This window comes from Camarhynchus parvulus, chromosome 3 (assembly GCF_901933205.1).
Source record: "Camarhynchus parvulus chromosome 3, STF_HiC, whole genome shotgun sequence".
Classification (NCBI taxonomy): domain Eukaryota; kingdom Metazoa; phylum Chordata; class Aves; order Passeriformes; family Thraupidae; genus Camarhynchus; species Camarhynchus parvulus.
Window position 1 is genome coordinate 23,433,937 of NC_044573.1, and position 16,426 is coordinate 23,450,362.

A 16,426-nucleotide genomic window follows, 5' to 3' on the forward strand; every position below is an offset into this window, starting at 1 on the left:
CCTGTTGGAAGAGAAATCCAGATTATCTCAGCTGTAACAAAAGAAAAAGAACAATCCCACTTGAGGAAGGAAAGCTACAGTCTCTGCTATCTCTGCTCATCCTCCCCTGGCCCTGCCAGCTTAGTCAAGAAAAGTTCAGTACTATCAGATTATGCAACACAGAGGGATAATTTTGCATTCAAAGCAAAATATGTGATGAATATACCCACAAATAGCTCAAGACTAACAAAGAGCCCAGGAGTATTAGTGCTAAAATGCTCCTCCAAAGGGGGACATGTGGCATTCTGCTGTTCTGAAATGAGTTATACATAGTACAAAGACTCCCTTGGTATTGATCAGGAAGCTAAGTAAGAAACTCACCCTTTGTGCTGTAGGAAATATTCAGTGCAGCACATCTACTTTTACTGTTCTGTTCCTAACAAGAGTGATCTCTCTCCTGGAAGAAGGCACTATCAGTTTCTTTGTCCAAAAGACAGATGGCAGGAATTTCCTTCAAGTACTGCAGATGGCACTGTGTCCCCCGTGGACCTACCAATCCTCCCAGTTATAGGGTTAGCCAAAATAGGATTCTCTAGGGATCATGGGGTGAGTGTCTTTCCAGATCCACCACAAAGCAGGCCTTCTGATCTCTGACACCAGCATAGGAAACTGGCAAGAGGAGTCTTGGTCTAGAGAGAGTAAGAAGACAAGCAGAGAACAATGAATAATTACAAGCAATTACTCATAAATCTGTATTTAGTCATTTATGGAATGAGATGATCATGGAAAAGTTACTTTTTACTGTACTCTGGTCATGCTTTTTGACCAGATTCTTATTTTAGAAGACCTGTCAGACCATTCCAGAAGTAGACATGGCATGAAGAGCAGCTCTGGCTCTTACCATCCCCCGTGACCTCTGCCTGTGTAATTCAGTGGTGTTAGAAAGATCCAGAGGTTGTTCATGTCTTTGTACACACACACACACAACAGCCAGGTGTGTTTTCTTTTAAGGAAAGCAAAAAATACTCAGGAGAGAGAAAGTGAAACATGCCAAGCCTCAGTTATTTTCCAATTGACCATTGCTTGTTCCTGGGGACTTTGGGTCATCCCAAACCGACAGAGTTTCAAATTGAGTCATCTAATTTTCAGATACAGGGAAACAGGTTAACAAGGCACATATGAGGAGCAGCTATGGCAATTCTTCAGAAAGAGCCTAACTTAGAAAAGAACCCATATTTTTTCACTCATTCTTTCTTTTCACTTTACTGTGTGTGCTAAAAACCTCTGTACTGTGGGCATCAGTAATTGCAAAGCAAACATGCCATGCAATCTTATTCTACAGCTCTGTTTCCTCCATGAATCTCAAAAGCACTGTAGGAAAGGAAGGGAAGTATTGCTATTCCTATTTAAAGTGGATGGTTCCTATTTCACAGATGTAGTTACCACACCACAGGTTCCCCTCAGACAGCAGAAATGCTTCCTCAGTGCAGCTCTAAGCATAAAGAGAATCATCCCAGTGATGCATTTGGACCAAGACACACAAGAGAGATGAATACATGGCTTGAGGCATTTTATTTCAAAGTCTGTATCTCTCAAGAACACATGAAGAGATGATCTTTCTCACAGACACACAAGTGCAAACACCTGTATGTTCTTTGGGCTTTATTGTATATAATGACTTATTTTTCCATTCTGTTTGACCATCACATCTTCCCTACAACTGGAAATGGTTAGAAAACAGCAGGAAAGTGGGGTTGGGAGGGAAGTGGGGAAAAAACAGAATGTTTGCATGCTGATTTAAATATTTTCCAGATTTGAGGTTTCAAGGTGGAGGGAGAAAGAGGGAGGGTCTGTTTTTCTAAAAAAACATGTGAATTCAAAAGTCAAAATCTGTATATATTAAATGCCAAAATTCAGTGTCATTAAGTAAAAACAGATGTTTTATTTCAGTTTTACATTTTTAAAATGGACATAAGTTTGGATATTGTCATGTCATAACAAGAATTTCTGTTTAAAAAGGTCTATAAATAACTTAATTTTCCTTTTTCTGGAGTTTTTTAGAAGGGGGGGTTCCAAGGGAGGTCTTAGCAGGAAAAAAAGAAAGAGCATTCTGATCTAATCTACTTCCCAACCTGACTTTATTCTGCAATGAAAACAGCTCATCTCATAATCTTTATTATGCTCTGCTCAGAAAAAGATGACCCAAGAAAGTGTTAGAATATTCCCTCTTGTAAAATAGGTGATGATATAATGTATTATGGGCAATGCAGACAGTACCTTTTATCACTTATAAATTATGGAGAAACTATAGGATATAGTATAAAGTAGGATATAAATCTGAAGAGGGGGAGAATACATTTTTTATTTTGCAAAGCAAAAATGTGTATTTCTTACAAATTTATAGGTCTGAATTGATTTTACTTTTATTATTTTTCCCGATACATTTGTCATAATGTTTAACAAAGTCTTTATGTTCAATGCTTGACATTTTACATCTTAGTTGCAATTTTTTGAAAGATGATATTACACTCACTTGAAAGAATATTAGAGCAGACCATGCAACCATACATATGCAAAGGCCCATGCCTCTGTATTTCCATTTTTAATCAATTTAATACAGCATTCTGTAATACAAAGGGTGGAAAAAAATTATAAAGGCACATTATCTTAACTGTGTGCTATATTGAAAATGATGCTTTGTGAATTATATAGTTGTCATATTTGCATGGAAATGCAAAATCTTTTTTAAATTTTGAAACTAAGCACCTGGCTTTTGGAATTCGATTCCTTTGAAAGGATTCCTGTACCACCACAGTGATATTTATGCAAATATGCCCTCTGAGATGAGCCTGAAAGACTGGGGAGCAGTTAAAGGGATTTTTTTGTACAATGGATAAGAATAATCTCAGAGGGAGAAAAATGCAGTTTGAAACCACGGAGTTAATGGTGCGGATCCTGTGCAGAGAGAGGGAGGAGAGAGGGAGAGAAGGGAATGTGTCTCCGGATTCAAGCTAAGAAATACTAGAATTGCTTTGTGAAAGGCAGAAATAGCTCTTGTCTCTATTTTTGCCTTTTGCAAAGTCTAAATAGCACAGTAGGGCCTGGGGTCAGATTTTTTAAAACACAAATGATGTAGATAAGACAATTTGGGTGCAGAGAGGAGAAGTGTGTTTCTGTCATCAACTGCCTTTGAGAATCATGAGGTGAGCAACCTATTTTAACTTTAAAAATCAACCCTCACCTCCATGTGCAGAATAATATGAGAGAGTAGCATTTCCTCATTAACATGCTCTTCCATAACCCTTCAAGCCTTGCTTGTGTCCAAGAGCCATTAGGCAGAGAGCAGAGTGCAGTAAGGGCACCACAGTGCAGCAGGACATCACTGTTAAATCTTCACCCTCAGCTGTCTCTTTTATTATACAGTGCAAGAAAGTACCTCCATTATGTCGGGTTCCTGCATAGCAGGGCTGAGCCTGTGAATTCACAGCAAGAAGAAAGCCTGCAGTTTTCTGAAGGAGTGACTTTTGCTGCCTGTGTCTGGACCTCAGTCCCACGCTGTCTGCAGGGCTGAGGCAACCTCATATTCACCCATGAATTACCGAGAATCAAACTTCAGCTTCTGGTGGGGTTCATTTACCGATGACAGCGGTTCCTGGGGGTGATGAGGTGGCTCTGGAAGTGGCTGAGTTGCAAAACCCAACTCCTCCAAGGAGCCAGCACTCGCTCTTTGGTCCCAGATAAGCAGTGATGTGTCACCCAGTGGGGAGGGAGACACAGGATGTGTGGCAGCTCCCTGCACTCCAGGTCAGCTCCAACCCCAGGCTGTCAGTGTGGAGATCCACTACAGAACAATGTTATGTTTACAATTAAATATTTTAGCATCACTGTCCCTGTGGTGGCTCTTGATTCAGCTTGCTGCCTATTGGGCAAATAAATCCCATTTTACATTGGCAGCATGCATTAATGTGGGCAAGACAGCTTTTGGTCTGAGACTAAGCAAAGCACTTCTGTGCTTGGAAAAGGTCAAAGCACAGCAGCAGCTCTGGCCCAAAAAGCTCTCTCCTGTTTCTATTGGGATATTTTCTGTTCTTATGCAACTTTCAGAGTAATCAAAACCAAATTATTCCAAGCAGCAGCTAAATGAAGTAATATAAATGACATGGAGAGATACATTCTTGAAAGAGTTTTCAGTGTAAGCAGAGAGACAGTGAGATGAAGGAGAGCACATACCTCATTCAGCAGGGAGCTGGGGGGAGTGGTACAGCTTTCTGAAGCAGAACTGGAATGTCACTCATTTCTCTAAACCCATGTGTCACAGTCCCCTATGACACTCTTCACTGGCTCTGGGGTGAGTCTTCAATTCACATTTCAGTTTGCCATTTTTCAACTTAGCTTTTACTGTTTGGGTCAAACTTCCTCTTCCTTAAGTGTGTGTTAAGATAGGTATTTCTGATTCATTAAACACAGTATGTTCATATGTGCACTGTGTGCTTCAGGACTGAAGCCTTATTTCAGTGTTTACTAATATTTACAGAACAATATTTACAAGTCTCTTGACAATCACAAAATTGTTGTTACTCAGAATGTTCCCTTTCCCCTCAGAGTCATCATTCTGAGTTCTTTTGTTTCTTTCTCTCTGGCTTGTTTGCATTCCCTTTTCCTTTCCAAACCCATCCTATTTCCTCTCAGGTGATTTACAAAGAAAGTCAGTGACCTTCCACTGTTCAACTATTGTATAAACTGTCTTGACAGAATTGTGGGCCTTAAGGAAGGGGGTAGGTGGAGGAGTCTGGCTCCTTGGCTGAGGGTGCAGCTTTCCCAGAATTTCAGTTTGGGCCATGCATTGTTTGCAGAGCTAAATTACATCCTTACCCACCATTAGCTGCCCAAAAATTAAGCTGGCTGTGCCACTACATTCTTGTCAATCCCTTTGTTTTGGCATTAGCTCTATTTTACTGTAACAGGGTGATTGAAATATTTCTTGTATCATTTCATCATTACTCAGAGCTGAACAAGTGCGGCCAATGACTAATGGCACATTCATTGTGGGTCATGGATACCTGGTGATCTGCATGGCTGCACTGATTTCCCAACATTTACATTTCCCACTACATTCAGAAAACATTGTGCAGTAATGGGACCTTTGTAATACAGATTTTAAAACCCCTTCTCTGAAGTTTCTAAGCGTGTTTGCTTGCAGTGTGTTTGCAAGTAATCATGGCTATTATTTCTGTGCTTGTCCAGAGCTGTGTCTTGGCATCTGCATGCAGACATTGCATATACATACATATATATATATATATATACACATACATATATATATGTATGTACAGATCACATTTAAAGCTGCTCAGGACTGTACTAACTGTTGCTTCCTGGCATTAACTTAGCAAGGAAATTTATTGGCACAAATAGCCATTAATTAAAACAAGTCATAAGTGGCTCTAATAGAAGTCTATATCAAATTGGTGTAATGCAAAATCTCAATAGAAGCCCAGTTCCCTGACATACAGACATCTGATCACGGAATGTGCTGGAACACTTGCATCCAGTAAACACAAACTCAGCTTCATATGTTTGTATGACATTGAATAATTGCAAGGAATTGATATTTTGTAACGCCACTCCCCATCCTAAAATTCTTTGTGCTTCTGCTACAACACTCTCCCTAGTGGGCTTTCCATCAGCCTACAGAAGAAAACCGCTCCCCCAAAACATCCCACAAGGAGAAGGACTACCCCAGCTCTGTTGCTGGGGTTGTCCAGAGAGGAACTGATGGATTGTAGCCCCAACAAAGAAGCTTCTCCCATCCCTGCTGGGTGAGCAGACTCAGCCACTGTCTGCTCCCACATCTGGTTGTCTGCTCCAGCTTTTGGCACTGAGTCTGCATGGATATTTGCAATCTGTTGAGGGTGTGATGAACATGTCAATATGATGGTCACACATGTCAGTTTTCATTTCATGTAGCATTGCCAAAGTATGTTTTTGTTTAAAGTAAGGATATTTTGAAATTCCCTTTCATTCTTCTGTGATGTCTCACAGATTATTGAAAATCATTTTGGGAAGGCTGAAGTGGTCTTGAGAGCTTAACCTCCATTTTTCACGGGCTGCTCAGGGAATTTGCCACTCTTCCCCATGCTGAATGCAACAATAGGCAGATGGAATGGCTTTCAATGTTAAGCTTTGCAAATGCAAAAATAAAAAAACAAAACCAAAAATTCCAGCAATGTTCACATTTTGCAATGTTTATATGTAACTGCAGAACAGACTTTCTCCCTGTTGGAAGGGGCTGGATCTGAACAGCATGAGAGCTGTCCCACAACAGGAGAGTATGCTTCAAGTAAAGACAGTAAACAATAAGGAAGGAAAAATGTACAAATGAGGACACCCAGGAAAGTTAATTCTTATTTTTCTTTAAAATGGATTGGTTAAACTAAATTAAAATCTCACATAGATGCTTTTTCTCTTCCAAAGAGATTCAGTAGTGGCAGCCACAAAGGTGTGTTTAACGCTATTCACAGAACTGTTCACAGTTTAATTCAATTTAATTAATCAATTTCAGAATTCACTCTTTAATTAAATTCAAGCTCACTTTTTAAATATATGATCTGTTGACAAGCCCTAAATGAATATTCCTCCTAACAAGGATTTTTTTTTTGCTAACTTGAGAATGGGAAAAATAATTCTAGAACACTGGTGTTGCTTAAGGGGAAGGAATATTACAAGGCACGAGTACAAGTGAGTGCTTAGCTTTGCTTTAAATTACAAACTTTTCTATGACTTTTCCTTTAATTTTTCAATTCCTGCCTGAGGTTTCTAAGGAAGAATTCAAGATGTAATTAAATGATAAGAATGTCTCAGTTTGGTGAGGAATCATTCCGTTTCGGTATATCTGTAATGATTTGAAACTTATCAAAAACAGGACCAAGCACATTCCCTTAGAGAAATGTGTTTCAACTGGAGCTTGCTCTTCCCAAGATTCCATCCCAGGTCCCAAGAATGGGCAGAAAGTATTACATTCATTTTTGCACTAAGAAATGCCAGTACTTTTGGTTCAGTGATCTGAAAACTCAGTGAGATCCAAGGTCTGTTGGACAGCTGGATGACTTCTAGGAAAAAGAAAAATGAACTGAGTGACTAATGACTAGTTCATTTATGGTACAGTATGGTATTTATGTTTGTGGTTTGAACCCCAACCTGTGCTATTTGCAGGATGCACAAACACATTTGTGCATAGCAACCTTCCAAACTTTTAAAAGGCAGATGTTGAAAGATTGAAATCTTCACTTTCTTGAATTGCTATTTATTGTTGGAGAAACTTTGGGCAGCTAAAATATGATTCCACAAGGGGTTATTAGACATTATCATGACCCAATGCAGCACTTCAGCCCCAAGCTTAAGAGCTCTGCTGCACCTTTAAGCCAGAGGGCTCTCCAGCACCTTGGTTATGACATCCCATGTGAAAGCTGCTGGTTGAGGAACAGCAAAGTAAAGAGATTCCAGTCCTCTAAGAGTTAAAAGCATAGCTGCAGCATTCCAGTAACAACATCCTGGAAACATCAGCTCCCATAAGAACACATTGACCACAAAAGTCTGTCAAACTTTAACACGGCAAATTGATTACTGCTACTTTTTTAAAAAGCCCTTTTCAGTGACAACATATTTATGAAGCAGATTTGTAGCTGCAGTTATGGCAAGTATCAAGTGAATTTCCTCTCTGCAAGGAAAGAAGGATAGCAGCAGACAATGTCCTCCAAAGGTCTTGGTCAGCCTTTTCTTTCGAGTCAGGAAGAGGGAAGGTGGGCATCAGCAGCCATCACCTTCCACAGTTATCCCAGCTTTGGTTCACAGTCACCCCTAACACCATCCAGCCGGTTTTCCAGCTGGTTTACCAGCCTGGCAGCACTGTAACTGTGTCACATTCAACACCCAAGCATGAGCTAAGACACTGAATGATGTGGAATGGCCCATTCAGCCAAACTTTACCAGACACCTGATCCAGGCTAATAACGAAACATAAATGGGTAGATCAGAGCCCAATTTACTTTTAAGCATCAGACCAGCAAACCCCATCATCTCAGACAATGCTGTAGCACTTGTAGACTAATGAGAAACCCTTTTTATCTTCCAGGACTATTAATGGGGTTGGTTGTCCTTGGCAGGAGGTGACTTGTGTGCCAGTGCAGAGATGTGCAGGAGAGAACTTGACCTGCCTCGGTAGGAATCTGTGAGATGGGAAACTGCCTCTTTCTGGGTGGTACTGATTTCAGCTTCTCACCCAACTGATTCTTCTGTGGCACCTTGACAAAAATCAGATTTATCCAGATTCTGTCTGGCATTAAGTACTTCAAAAACACATACATATGCCAAGACCAGCCTGAGAAAAACTGTGTGTGATCTGAAGAATACATGTATTTTTCCTACTTTTGAGATAGCTTATCTTGATGCTTATCACTTATTTTTGCTGATTACAGCATCAAAAGGCCATGATGTTAACAGAGCACAGAATGTGGCGTTTAGAGAGCAGAATTATGCAGCAGTTGAGACAAGGTCTGTAAGCAGAAGAAATAAATTTTATTAGTCTTGCTGCTGCTGCTACAGGAAGAAACAAATAAACTCTGGCCTTGTGTGCACTGAACATCTTCTAAACATATTTTGTTTACCTTTCCTTCTCTACAAACTATGCCCTTCTTATATCTTATGTAATAGAGGTAGGTTAAACAAACAATAGGCAAAAATGAGAGGAAGAAGTTGATTCCATCAAAAATAAAACATACAAATACATAAAGTTATAGATATATAGATACAGATATAGACTATAGATATAGATATTTTTCAAGTGTTAAGATGTTAAGTAACAACCTGGATTCAAGCATGGTCTGCTTACTCCACCTTAGGTCTTAACATCTGAAATATGGCCCAGTCCATATTTTTGACTTATCACTTTGATTCTTCTGAAAACAAAGTAGCCCAAAAGCTGCTTGCCAGCCCTTCTACTTGTTCCAGGCATGGAGAAAGAGCATCCTGTTCTGCTAGTTCTCTTTTTCCCCAACACATCTTATGCTACCCTTTAAATCTTGGTAAAGATCTGTTCTCCAAAGCATTATAACTGTAGAAAATCAGAATTGCACTCACAAATGTGAAATATTTAGATTCTTGATTTGGAGCAATCTGTAAGCAAGAATGATTTCTCAAATTCTGTTTCTGAAATACATGCAAGTGGAGATGTAAAAGGAAAGAAACCGTTTCAAGACATCAAAACTCACTGGTGATGGAATCTCACATTATTTCTTTCAACTTTGGCCAAACCTTTGCTTCTGCTAATACTAAGGAAATTTGTAGGATGCAGGAAAACAAGGAAATTCTTGCCTTGCAATTAAATTAAAAACCCATTTCAGCCACAACCTGTGGTAGGTGAAGAAGCACCAGAGCTGCCCTTTCGAGAGTAAGGCCCTAAATTCAAATACAATGATCACTGAACTGTAATTTACAGCTTGATCTGAAACTTTCCACAAGCAAAACCACAGCGGGTGAATCAGAGTTTCCACCAGGGTACCAGCGCTGCCACCCTGTTCAGGCAGGGAAATGTCTGAACCTGGCAGGGGGCCAGAGCCTCACCCCTTGCTGGCACAGGGGACACTGACATGGAAAAGGTGCCCACCAGCATGGCTGATGACCCAGATCATGGTCCCTCTGCTCACAGGTGGCCAGGCTTTGGGACACCACAGAATGAAAGATGGGGCCATGAGATATGCCTCCAGACTTTCTGGAGATAAGACTGAGGGCTGACTCAGGGGGAAACATGCGCCTACTTATTCTTGCAGCACCCGGGATTTTCCCTGAAAGCTCCCGTTCAAAAATTCACGTGGAGCTCCACCAATTTAAGGGTGAGGAATCAAGAAAGACGAGTGTCATCATACAGAACGAGAAACGAGATCTGCTCACTGGGCTTTCAGTCTTTGACTATCACTTCAGTTTTTACTCAGTCAAGCTGCTGTAGATGTCAAAGAAAATTTTGCCTGTGAATCATCTGGTGCTGCTCTGAAGTACTTTGCAAACCAAACTGCAATTTTTCACTGAAATAATCTTAGTTTTAGCAGGTTATGGGGTCATCCTGCTAATGGCCAATTCCACAAATGGAGCCTCTGTGATAAGTACTGGAAGTGTTCTAAAAACTTTTTTATTAATGATGTTGTTCTTTTACATCTTCATCTGCAGAGGCAAGTTACTAGATCTCTTTTTTGGTGCCTGATTCTGCTGTTGTTTACATTAGTGTTAATTTTTTAACAGCTTCATTTACTTTGTTTATCTGTATTAGTATTTTGTTGCTCACAGCAGAAATTGGAAGCCTTTTTTTGGAAGCCAAATTGTACTTTCTTACATGACTATACACCAAAAACAAACCCTTGCATGAATTCATTGCGTTTTGCAGATTCTCTTTCAGAATTCTCTTTCACAATTTTCAGTAGTAATTCCAAAGTCTTATTTCCCTTTGCATGAGATAACAAATCTTATTTTGATCAGCTTGAAAGAGCCTTTCCTTGAGAAGATAAAGTGTCTGAGCCCTTGTACACGTTTGCAAGCTAACAAAACTGTACTGCAACACTATGCTTGATGCTTCTGAAGATGACTGAAAGAGCTGAGTGTGGCCCCAAATATTTTCTGGATGCTTTTGAGGCTGTTTCATTACAAATTCAAATTTTGTATTGTGGAGGATTGACACAAATAGATATCTGGGTAAAAGGTTTTGCATGTTTTGTCTGGTCTGGCTTTTTGACAAGGTACCGATTATTTTTTCCACGAACAGACAGAAACACTCAGAGTAGAGCTCAGTGCAAGCCCCTGCTGTGAAGAAGGTGAGTGCTCTGGATTTAGATTTAATCACATTCTGGTGCATGCTCACTCATGTAGCAATTTGTCTTTTTACATTAGAAGTAAAATATACAGCTTGTCAGTTTAAAGCATGCATTTTCCCTTCTGCTTCTGTTACTCTTTCACTGGCAGGCTGAGAAGTCCATATTCTGAAATGAATTCTAAGAGTTAGGGTATGTTTTCTTTTGGTAGATCAGATTTCAAAGCTTTTCTCCTAAACATGTGAGATCTGAGATTATCTAAGCCACTTTCTCTTGAAAATGGGGCTACAAAGGGGGCATAAGAAAAACAGAAATAGTCTTCCAGAAGAAAGGGGTCAAGTATCCAGAGAGGGCATGGAATCTGTTGAAATGAGTTTTCATACTATCACATATTCAGAGCCTATTTTTAGTTGCAAAATTGATTGGCAATGAGATGGGTTTTGTTGTCAGAAGCAAAATGTCTTTCATCTTCCTTTTGCTTTGAGGTATTTCTGTCTTCTGCCAAACCCAAGAGAAGTCAAGTGGTCAGAAAGATCACTTGCTGCTGATGTAGGATTTGGCAGTGCCAAGATCCTTGGTATTCACAGCAAGTTTGATGGCTACCCCTCTTCTGGAAGAGATGAGAGAACCAAAAAACAGGACAGCATGGGGAAAATATTCCAGCTTGTCTTTCCCCAGCTTCTGAAGGGATGTGCTCCATCCTCAGCCTACTCACTGACACTTCATTGGGCACCAAAAGGCTGAAAGTTTGTGAAGCTGGGTTTGGGGAAACATCACAGACACAGAAGAGATGAGGTGGAGGTGAAGACCACCCTCTGTGTAATTCATCGACTCAGTCTCCTGATAACACCCAGCAACTCCATTACGCAATGCAATCTCTCACCCTGTAATTCTTCACTCCTGTTCTTTTGTGCTGTGTCCTATCAGTGCTACATGCTTCTGCTCCAGCAATTTGGAGTTGCCTTCCCCCACAGCCTATTGAACAGCTCCAGCCTGTTGAACAACTTAGAAAAACTAACATCACTTCTAGCTGCACTGAAAGCTGCTAAATTACTTTTTCAAACATCTGCTAGAGCATGGGGTTACTTCCCATTTTTGTCAGCATTCAGCCTTCTGGTCATATTCTCAGCTGCTCAGTCTTCATCCTTCTCCACTCAAGCCTGCTTTTCACTTCCTGCCACTCAAATCCAGCCTCTCCAGCCCCCTTTCTGAGAAAGAAAAAGAGAAAATAAAACTATCAGAATATCCTTTCACAAATTTACAAAGAATAAACTTATCTACCAATGTCAGGCACCAAAACTACCCACATCTAAGACATGCTTTTACGTGCACACTTAGCAGCAATGTATAATATATCAGAAAAATTCAGAAAGAAGGGAGCTTTTTGCAAAATCCAGCTGTATACTCATTCTTTCCTTTTTTATCCCTGCATGGAAATTAGTATATAAAATTATTTTTACATATTTTTATTAAAACAAAATATAAAGATCTCTAAGTTTACCTATATCAAATAATGCGATTCTTCTTTGATCCTCAACCACATCCATATTTAAGCAGACAAAAAAAGGAGAAAACTAATAGCCACAATTTAAAAAAAGGATTGCCTATTAAACAGCACCAGCATCGATGAAAACCAGTGACCTGATATTCACCTGGCTGTACCACTTGACCAAACATATTTGCTTGGGGCTGAAATGCAGCCTGTTTGGCATGGGGCAGCTTTTACAGAGCAAATGGCTGTGACAGTGGTCACAAGGGTTCTTGGTTGAGGGAAGAGACGAGAATGTTGGCTCCATGTTCAGAAGGCTTGATTTACTATTTTATGATATATATATATACTATAACTATACTAAAAAGAAATAGAAGGAAAGGTTTCCTCAGAATGCTAAGCTAAGAATAGAAAATAAAAGAATGAATGATAACAAAAGCAGCTCTCTCAGACTCTGTCTGAGATAGCTTGGTCCTTGATTGGCCATTAATTATAAACATCCAAGATGGGCCAATCCAGACAGACCTGTTGCATTCCACAGGAGCAGAAAACCATTGTTTACATCTTGTTGCTGAAACTTCTCAGCTTCAGCAGGAAAAATCCTAAGAAAGGACTTTCACAAAAGAAATGTCTGTGACAAATGGCAATGGAAAAGGTAGCAAGGCATTAGTCAGTGTTGAGTTTCCCTCACAAACCCATGTGCCCATGTCAACTACTACTAAAAGCAAGAGAGAAGTCTGCTGTGGCAACAAGGTGCTCTTAGTGACAGACACCCAAATAATGTCACAATAGTCATTGCAAGAGTGTCTCTCAGTAGCAGATGGGTGTCACTGCGGCTATGAGGACGGCAAGGCTTTTATTGGAAAACAAGTAATTTTGCTAGACTGCTTGGTGTCCTTGGAAGAAGTAAATAAGCTTTGAGGAACACAAACCCTTCTTCAAGGCACAGTCTGAAGCCACTTTCAGCCTTTCTTATCTCAGCCACTCCTCACTCCTCAGGATAGTTTCCCAGCTGGGCTATTGCCACGCATGTGTCCCTAGCCTTGGGCTGCTGGAGCTGTGGCCTTGCTGCAGCATGAGGGGACAACCCATGGACACAGGACAGGGGCAATGCTGGAATGACAAGGGGGTTTCCTGGCTCAGGAGCCCACAGCAAAGCCACATCTCATGGCTCTCCCCTGCAGTTACCCTCAGGACTTTCTCTAGGGCTCCTGGGGGACAGCTGTGCACAGTGGTCCAGCACAGCGGGGAGTTTCCTGTGTGCCTCCTTCAAAGCAGAGGCAGAGAGAGCTCCACCTCTTCCTGGCCCTAGGGAAACCCACACCTGACACTGTCCTAGCCCTAAGGGGCTGTCCCTTCCTCAGCACACCATCACTTTCACCAGGCTCAACTCCTTCAGGGCTGTGCCGGCAGCACTTCAAGTCCCCGTCACACGTGTGAAGTGGGGAATTTTTCTGTACAGCTGCAGGGGAATCCCACATGGCAGGAAAGCCAGGTGGGCTGTGCTGGCTTGAGCTGTGCCAGAGCCGTGGTGAAGAAAAGTGCTTCCTTAAGAATAAAACTCCTTTCCTTTACAGCAGTGGAAGAGCTCCTGTCACTGCAGCAATGCACACGCCTTGTTTTCCAGGAGAGGAGAGGAGTGGAGGATGTGTTTGAGGATGGCTGTGAGTGACAGCCCAGGGCAGGTGCCACAGGGCCAGAAGGACAAAGTCTCATTCCCAGCCTGGATCCTAGGGAGGGGTGCAGTTCCCAGGGAACAACGCTGCTGCTTTCCCAGTGTGCTGGGGAGGAGGCTGTTCTGGCAAGGTTTCACACCACTGTCTGTAGGAGATTTTTTCACTGGGGAGCTGGAAGCTGCCTCCAGCAGCCCATGCACTGCTCTGCCTATGCCTCTGACAGTCCTCACCTTCTCTTAAATGCCTCCTTGGCTGAAATGCCAGGCTTGTGTTGCAAGTACCTCCCAAAGCCTTTCAGGTGCTCTTTTCCTGCGTGCTGAATCTGTGAAGTGAAGCCTGTCCCAGCTTGCACGCATCCCTGTGGTTCCCATCCTGAGGTCTGACCTTACAGATAAGTTACATAATGCATAATGTTATCAGAAACTCGTGCAGCTTGTAATTTTCCCAAGATCCCAGTTCTCAGCACAAAGTTTTGGCTTTATGTTTTATCAAGTGTAGTTCTAGCCCATATGGAAGTAGGATTACTGAAAAAGAAGTGCTGTCAGTCCAGAAAATAAAGGGCAACCAAAACCAGAATCCATTGTTATTATTATTATAAAAAATACACAGTGTCAGATGGTCTCAAGATTTCTAAAGGCTTGGGGTTGGCAATAAATAAAAAACAAACAACCTGCCTCTCATTCCTTGAGTCTGGAGAGAGATGTATCTGCACTGCCAAAGCACAGCAATAGAGATTTCATTCTCATCCTGTTATCATCCATCATCACTCTGCCAGGCACAGACACATGCAATTTCAAGCAGTCTGGGCCACATCCTTATTTAGAAAATAGTCTCAGCTTCTTTGTACTTTTGCTTGGTGCCTGCTCATGCCATGCAGCACATTAACATAACAGCTGACAGAATTAATCAGCAGTAATAAAAGCATTTGCATGACTTGACCTGTATAATCTATTTGAGGACATCTCTCTTTTGCCTGTTCTTTCACTCACCCTCTGTGTTTATGTCTAGTTCACTTATTCCTACCCATCATCTGCAGATCAATTTAAACGTGCTGCAGCACTTGGGTGATTGCTGAGCTGCACAGCAGAAGTTACTTTTGGCAGTGGCTACACAAACCAGGTCAAAGATAGCTGCAAAGCTGGTTTTAGGCAGCCTTTTTTTGTTTTTCTTTCTCTTAATGAAGACCTGTATTGAAAAAATGTCACCAAAAAAATGTCCTCCTCTCCCTCCAAAAACCCAGTTAAGTTAAAAAAAAAGAAATTAAGAGGTGAAACAAAAAAAAAAAAAACAGAAAACAACAAAAAAACCAAAAAAAACTTCACCCAGACTTGAAAACAAAACAAACAATAAGAAAACTAAAGAAGAGAAGGAAAAACTACTTCTTGGAAATGAGCACAAGATTTATTATGCATGATGGGAGATATCTCTCTTGTGTCCTGGTATGTTATTGTTGTTAATGAAGTATATTTAATGGAATTAAAGAACATAAAAGGGAAATGCTCTGACTAGGGCAATGAAATTTTTTACAGATCTGTGGGCCTTCCTTACAAGAAGAAATGAAAATGCCTGACTTTATTACATTTGCAATGAAGTAAATGATGAGGACACAAGTAATTCTGTAAAGGACCATTCAGGAAGAAGTAAGGCAACAATTACTGTTTCAGCTATAATGCAGGTAGAAAGATGGCTTTCTGCCTGGATTGGTTGGATTGAGGCTAGTCAAGCAACAGGAAATTCCTTCTTATGAAGCTACACATATGCTTTTTTTCCCCTGGGAATACTGGTTCATGTTACTTCCTGAGGGCTTACCCCCGGAGAGTTGTATTGGTGGGATCATCTGAGGGGAGGTGCTGCATGGCATCTCAGCTGGCAAGCTGTGAGAGCAGATCTCCAGCACTGCTCTGGCTCTTCCTGCTCCCCTGGGTGCACGTGACATCCAGGATGTGCCAGGAGTATCTGATATTGTGACTGACATGGAAAAAGGTTCCTTTCTGCTCCTACCTTCTCATGCACATAGTGTGACTATCTAACCTTTCTCAGGAAAGTTAAAGTACAGGCAGATACAATTCCCCGTGCTACTTTTAAATTTGGAAGCATGCAAGTAAGGCATGGCCCAGGAGACCTTGGCTGCTCCTGCCAGGGTAACACTGCATATTTGGGGGTGTTCCTTGATTAGTCAATTACATAACTGCTCCCCTGAAACAGCCTAATGGTTATAAGATACATTCTCCACCTGAGTCAGAAATGTATTTCCCTTCCTTCTCTCCACATTGTTGCGTTGATAGACCACACTTGCAAAATTTTTGCCTATAGAAGTATTGCAGATGAAGATGAATAAATTAAACCCTACCTTACTGAAATACATTTCCTGTTTGTTTTGCCTGTATACTATCCATTTCCAGATGCCAGTTTTTCCAACTGTCTTTTAT